Consider the following 8,053-nt stretch of genomic DNA (forward strand, 5'->3'; position numbering starts at 1 on the left):
CTGCTAACTTAAGCTCGATGCCCCCCAGCCGGTCCTCCGCCTTTGTCAATTTCTCCTCTGCCAATAGCCGGGCCTTCTCCAAAGATTGAGCTTTCTTTTCGGCAGCCTCAACAGCCATCCCCTTTTCCTTAGCAGTGGCATTGGCGACATCCTTCAACGCCTTCTCCCGATCTGCATCCTCGGTGAGATCCTTCAGTTTCTCACCAAGGACATATGTCATCTGTACGGACTGGTAACACAAAAACAACGGATATAAGGGTAGAGGAACTATTCATGCATTAAAATAAACGAAAAAGAAAGGAAAGGAAAATTACCGCCACGGTGTGCCATTGTAGCCACCGTACTAACGAATCCCCGTTTCCCTTAGTAAAAAATCGAATTTCCTCGGGCAGCAGGCGGCCATGCACCAAGCTTTGGGCCACCTTTCCCCCTTCACCCTTATCCCAAACCCTTACATTGGCCGTAGCTGACAAAGGCCCATCGCCGAGCTTAAAGGTAGGCTGCCAATGGACCTCGGGCTGGGAGGAAGACGCTACGTTAGCACTAACCTGGGCAGCAGGCTGAGATTCACCCACCAACTCTCAGATCATGATCTTGCTAGACGGTCGAATCGGGGTCTCGGGAGGGGCATCGCTAGGAACCTAGGGTGATTGATTGTTAAGGCGCTGCTTCTTTTTGGCACGGCTGGAAGAGGGGGGAGGAGGGGTTCGTCCCTTGCCCTGAGGCTATTGAGGTTGGGCGGGAGGATGAGTGCCGGGCAAGAATCGGTCGACTGTCATTTTTCGCCTTGTCACCATCTCAGCGTCTAGTTCGACCTCGGCTATTTCTTGCTCAGTTGGCGGGGCAAGATTTGCCGGTTCTTCAGTGAGAATATGTCTCTGCTCCCTAAGAGCCCGAGTAACCCATTTGGCTGACTCGTCCTTGATTGAGGTGAGATCTTTTGCGATTGTGTAGCGAGGGCTGAGATCCCAGGCTTCGCCGGTGGTCAGTGAAGGGGGGAGGAAGTTAGCGTGCCATACATCTACATAAGACAGTAGGGGGTTGTCTACCAATAGGGCTTGGTTGAAGGGTTGCCAAGTCTTGTATACGGGGGTGCAACTGATTATGAGGTGCGATGCCCTGAGCTGTCCATCCATATGAACTATATTTCGAACTTGAGCATAACATTCAAGTCCCTTACATGCACCACTTTAAAGTCCAAGAAGAATCCTTTGCTGTCTGCAACGAAAGAACACTGTAAGTTAGTATCCAGAAAGACAAAACAATCATGAATAAACAAAAAGAAAATAGGTAAGTGTGCAGTACGAACCAACTTTGCATGGCCAAAGTAGGCAGGGGAGCTCATCGGCAAACTAGTTGCTGCTCACTCGGACAAACTCCCCGGCTAAGTTTCTATTAGAATCGGGTAGGCATGAAATTAGCCGTACCTAAAAATCTCTAACTTTTAAGTAGTAATTGGTCTTTTTATTTCCACATATGCTATACATGAAGTTTATATCGTGATGGTTCAAATGCAAATCGTATATCTAGTTCAACCTATTGACATAACTAACTACTCGGTTAAAATTGGGAGGAAGTTGGTTAGGACACAAACTATAAAATCTAAGGGTATTGAGTAGGAGTGGGTCCACGGGAAACCTAACTTCACCATCCAAAATTGACATTAAGGGGAAGAAAGCGGTATTGGACCCAGAGTGTCTGTGGAGAGTGATCTCGCTTTCATGGCAGTATGCCACATTCACATCCTTAGGGATACTGAATGTCTGCCTAAAGGTGGCTAGGGATGCCTCAGTGTTTAAAAGGTGAGCAAAACCTATCCTAAACTCTAAAAGTTGAAGGAAGAAACTAAAACAAGAGAAAGAGGTAGAGAAACTTACTTTAGGCTCTAGAGAAGAAGGGTACTCTAGGTTGGAGGATGAGTGCACAGAGAGGTATGCATGGCAAAGAGGAATTTGGAAGGTGAAGAATGTAAAAGTGAAAAGGAGATTCACAATGAACTATTTATAGGAGCCAAAAGGGGCGAATAAATGCCGCTTAATAAATGAGGAGCGGGTAACTCTACGAATCCCATCTTAATTGCCACACGCGAGTCGCCTCAGTTTACGAACCGTCAAACAATGATGACGGCTGAACTGACAGTTAGATACAACACACCTTTTTAGGGCGCATTAATGGATCTCCTAACCGTCCAGTATCTACCCGTTGAGCTTCCCGGGTAGTTTCTGTCCTTTGACTTCCTTAATTCGTCCTCGGTAGTCGGGCATGAATCAAGGGGGGGTAATGTACGGTATGAGACTCCCAGGCCAGTTTTGAGCTTGGGCCTTGGACCCCAACCTTGCATCATGGCCCCTAGGCCCAACCCTTTTATCCACAATTGGGCTCTGGGCCTGCTAAAGCCATGGGCCCGAGCCTCATGTCATGGTACCTGGCACCAAACCCGTTGGGCGAGCCATTATAATATATATATGTGTTCATCATAGTTCATAGCCTGAGTTGTCTGGCAATGTACACCTCGGACGGAAGCATGATTGCTCGGGAACACTGTATCCCAGTTGCCCGATATTGCCTTAGGAAGTATCACTGCCGAGCATCCCTTCTGGAGTGGGGAGCCAGTCCCAATGCCACTCTCACCACACCCCACTCCCAACTAAACACCCACTTAGCGATAACAACATTGGACCCCCTCTCCCACTAACCACAAAGAGTAATCATAACTCCCCACTAATTCTGGGCTATAAATATGAGAAGCTAAGAGAGGAAAAAAGGGTTGTTGAAAGGTTTTAGAGGAAACTGAGAATAAAGGGAGCAAGAGAGCAACATGAGGGTAGTAGTAGTGAGAATAGAGGAATTCATAAGGAGAAGTTGCTTCGTTGGGTCTTTGTGCTAGGAACTACCCAAAGTAGGAAATCCAAAGCCCATATCACAAATAGATTGTGAGCCCAAGTGAGGATTGGCCCACCAACCTCATTTTTGGCGCGCACACATATGATTGAGGGATTTTGAGTTCCTCGCTAGAGAATGAGCTAACTTATTACTCGAGCGGCGTACAAGAGAAGTCTTGAAAGCTGAAAAGAAACTACTAAGGTATAAAATGTCTTGCACCAAATGTCCGTAGGGTGTGAAGTTTCTGCCTTTTGCTAGCAATGCCTTGTGTAGAATTTCAGAGTCCCCTTAAAGTATGATATGGTCAAATCCCAGCTTCACTGCAAATTCAAGTGCTCTCCTTGCTACAAGAACCTCGACTTCGATGACTGACATAGGCAGGGGAATTTTTAGAGACAAAGACGCCATAACATGACCTTCATTGTTTCGAATGACAACTCCCATTCCTACACTTTTATCTACGGAAAATATGGCACCATAAAAATTGATCTTGTACCAATTGTCTTGGGGCAGAGACCATACTGCTGTTTGAGTGTTTTTTTTGTTTTGTGGACGCCAGGGTACTGGAATGGGACTCAAATTGTCGCTCTTGAGAGTGTTCCAGTACCTTGTCCAATGGGAGTGTTGGTTTCCCTAATCGAAGATTATTTCGTCGATTCCACAAGTTCCATAAGACTAAGGAAAAGAGCTCTGGATCTGCTGTACCTACAAAAATAAAACCAATAAAATCAGTGAAGCGTGTGCTCTGCTTAAGGGTGCCTTGGTTCCACGCTGGTATGCTGGTCTAGAGAGTTTGTAAGGCAGGACAGCGATAGAGTGTGTGCATTATATCCTTATCCTCCTGTTTGCAAATTTCGCATTGTCTGTCAGGGGTTATCTTGCGTCGAAACAGGTTTGCCTTTGTGGGTAGAGAGTTCTTACATCCTCTCCATATCAATGTCTTCACTTTGTTCAGAACATCAAGAGCCTAGATTTTATTCCACAGAGGTTTTAGAGGTTTGTTTGATGACTGACCCGGTTGTTGCACTCTAAAGGCTTCTTGTAAAAAACGGTATCCCGACTTGACAGAATAATTTCCATCCTGCGTGAATGGCCATATGAGAACATCATCTTGAATGGAGCGGCATAAAGGAATGTTTTTTATGATCGATGCTTCAAAGTCATAAAAAACTTCATCAATTAAATCTTCTTTCCATGTTTTTTTTCACTTGATCTATAAAATCTCCAACCTTAGCTTCTTCCCCACCAGCCACCACGGGTGAGATGATTTTTGGATTATGTTTTGTAGCAGCCAATTCCACCCCCCCCCCCCCCATACTTGAACAGATAGGCCCGACCCTATTCTCCATGCTGCACCTCTCTTAATAACATCCCTCCCCTTCAAAATGCTCTTCCAAGCGTATGAAGCATTTCCCGGATTTTTTGCTTCCATGATAGTAGAGTTTGGAAAAAATTTCGCCTTAAACACCCGGTAAAATAGAGAGTTGGTGTCATGAAGTAGGCGCCAAGTTTGTTTGGCTAAGAGAGCATCGTTAAACAATGCAAGGCCTTTGAAGCCCATACCCCCTTGGCTCTTGGGTTTACATAAATCTTGCCATTTCACCCAATGGATTTTTCTACTATCACCTTTTTGTCCCTAAAAAAATCTGTAAATCATTAATTCTATCTCATGGCATAAAGAAAGTGATAGCTTGAAGCATGTCATAGTGTAGGTGGGTAGAGCTTGGGCCACGGACTTGATTAAGATCTCTCTTCCCACTTGAGATAAGAGTTTTGCTTCCCAACCGGCTAATATTTTCCAAACTTGCTGCTTGATATGGGTAAAACTCTCCTTTTTCTGACCCACAAGTGATGGAAGGCCTACATATTTTTCATATTGTTGTATGACCGAAACTCCAAGCATATTTTTGATTGAGGTTTGTACCTCTTTCGTTGTGGATTTGCTGAAGAAAAGAGTAGTCTTTGTGCAATTAATTTGTTTCCCCGATGCATTCTCATATTTAGCCAAAATATCTAGTAGGCATTGACATTCACTTTCCTTGGCCCTACAAAAAATCACACTATCGTCTGCAAAGAGTAGACGGGTTAGCTTAGGTCCATTTTGACAAATAGATACTCCTCTTATATCGCCACTATGGGCTGCCTTCTTGATTAGGCCATGTAGGCCCTTGGTGCACATGAGAAAAAGGTAGGGGGATAGGGGGTCCCCTTGCCTAAGACCTTGTAGGAGTAATGTTGTCATGGGGCTCTCCGTTAATCAAAATAGAATAGGATGCATTTGTAATACAGAGCATCATAAGGTGCACCCATCTATCATAGAAACCCATCTTCTATCATAAGCCTTACTCATATTGAGTTTCAAGGCCATAAAACTTGTCTTTCCTTTATTGTGGTTTCTTAGATGATGCAAGGTTTCAAAAGCCACTAAAATATTATTAGAAATTAGGCGATCAGACAAAAAAACACTTTGATGTTCTGATATAAGCTGAGGCATTATCTTTTTAAGTCTATTAGCCAAGACTTTAGCAAAAATATGCTATAGCACATTACTCAAGCTTATAGGCCTAAATTGAGACATATATTCTGGATTTTTTACTTTAGGGATTAAGGTTATAAAGGAATGACCAAGAGATTGTGGCAAAGTACCTGTGTTCGAATAATGTAAAATGGATTGAGATACGTCTGAACTAACCAGGGACCAATAGCTTTGGTAGAACAAAGGGGGCATGCCGTTGGGGCCAGGTGCTTTCAAGGGTTCCATTTCTTTTAGGGCTGCTTCAACTTCTTCAATGGTGAAATCCCTTATAAGTGTGTCATTCATAGATTCAGTGACCACTTGAGGAATGACTTCTAAAACATCTGCCAAATTTTCCGGGTTTGTCGATGTAAAGAGCTCCTTGTAGAAACCGAGGATGATGTCATCAACCTGGGCTTGTCTTTTGCACCACCTACCCGTGGAGTCGTACAATTTGGTAATGTAATTATGGTAGTGCCGCTGTGATGCTTTACTGTGAAAGAATCTAGTGTTGCGGTCACCATCTTTCATCCACAAAATCTTGAAACGTTGTCTCCAAATTTGTGCCTCCTTCTCAAGAAGAAAATTTATTTCAGATTCCAATACTCTCACCCATCTAGAATCTTCAGTCTGTACTGAAAGTCTCTTTGCCTGCTGCAATTCTTTTATTTTTTTTCTCCAAATCCCGTCGTACATTACCGAAACTCCTCTTACTCCAACGTGATAGTTTATGGCCACATTTGTCTACTTTTTTCAGCACCTTAGCGTCCCACGGGTCCAAGCTATTTTCTGTCCACACGGCTTCAATGGTTTCCCCACAACCCTTGTCTGTCATCCACATCTGTTCCAAGCGGAAAGGTTCTGAAAGTTTGTTTCCATACCTTCAGGATTGATCCAAATTGGCTTATGGTTTGATGTTGTTGTGTCCAAGTGTTGGACCTTTGTTCCTGGAAACATACTAAACCATTCATTAGTAGCCAATGCCCTGTCTAACCGTTCCTAAATAGTGTAGTCAACAAAGTGTTTATGCCAAGTAAATGGGAAACCCACAAATCCGAGGTCCATAAAAGCGCATTCGTCAACCACATCTCTGAAAAGTTGCATTTGACTGTGTGGCCTTGGTCTTTCACCATTTTTTTTTTCAGATTGCCGGGTAATTTCATTGAAATCTTCGACACACAACCATGGTGAAACTCTCCTATTTTTTAGTTGTCGTAGTTTGGCCCAAGATTCGTGTCTTTTTTATGTAGCCTATTCTCCATAAAAGCCCGTAAATCTCCATTCATTAATCTAATTTTTGTTGATAGTGGTATCATTATGGTTTGGGGAAAAAGTTTCAATGTTTGATGGAAAATCTTCCTTCCAAAATAAGGCCAATCCGCTTGCGTTATCTCTCCTTGGTGATTCGAACATATGTTTGAATTGAATTTTCCTCTGAACTCTCTCTAGCCTACTTTATCGGTCCATGTTTCGGCAATGAACACTACCGAGGGATCTTTTGCCCACACCATGTTTGAGAGCTGATCTTCTGTACGTAGGTTCCCAAGCCCATGGCAATTCCATACTAGTAGACTCATTGCTCTTGGCAAGGCTGGGAACCAGCCTCCGCCAATATCAAGATGTTTTCATTATCAATTTGAGAAATCATATATTTTTTACTTGGTAACTCAGACTGATGTGCATGATGAGGTGCTGTTCGTTTCTACCCCAATGGTTCAGCCTTAGTCATAGCTTCTTGTGTTACAGCTTGTGGGATACATTTCCATGTAGCCAAGGAAGGGGTGTTGTTAGGGACTCTGTTTATCAAGGAAGAAATAGAGGTATTTTTGGAAGTATGGTGGGGTGGTGGGGTTGGGCTTGGAAGTTGCTGAGGTGTTGTAAGTTGGTTAGGAGTTTGGGATGGAAAGGGGGTACGTGTGATTACAGGATGAGTGTTGGTGGGAGTTTTGTCTAGTATGGGAAAAGCAGGGTTATTTTTGGGAGTTTTGAGAGGTGGTGGGGTCGGGTTGGGATTCTGGTGGGGTTCAGCTGTGTAATTAGAGTTTTGGGAGAGAGGGGGAGTAAAGGTAGGGATTGGGGATGATTTTTTTGGCTGAGGAGAGGTGTATTGTGGGGAAGTATTTTTGTTTTCCATACTCTGATCATGATCCTCACTCACAGGTATGTCAAACTTACGTAACTCTCGGTCTATTTCCTCAATTTGTTTTTCCAACGTTTCCATGCTAACCTGTGGTTGCACCAAATCCGAAATTGATTGAGCATGGCCAGCTCGACCATTCTATGCAAGGAAAGAATTTTTTGAATCTAAATTTGGAGTTTCCATCGATTCAACACTTTCCTAATTAGTCTGAAAGGCTCTTTGTGCATGTGTTGGCAAGTCTGTCACTGGCGGCTGCCATGGTAAGCCATCGGATTTATCTTCTTTTGGTATGCCCTTATTTTTCATGTCGAAACCCGGTACTGTAATCACTGCCTTGCTTGAGCCCTCAAAAGGAGGAGTTCGTATCCATGGACCATACCGCTTTTCTGTTTCCTCGAGAGTACCTTCACTGTTTAGCCACAACTCACAATCACGATCATTGTGTGTTAGGTGCCCACACCAATAACAAGGATTAGGCAGCCGCTTGTATTTGAAGGAAACCCATTGTTCTTTAT

Source organism: Quercus robur, chromosome 12 (assembly GCF_932294415.1).
Source record: "Quercus robur chromosome 12, dhQueRobu3.1, whole genome shotgun sequence".
In the NCBI taxonomy this organism is placed as follows: domain Eukaryota; kingdom Viridiplantae; phylum Streptophyta; class Magnoliopsida; order Fagales; family Fagaceae; genus Quercus; species Quercus robur.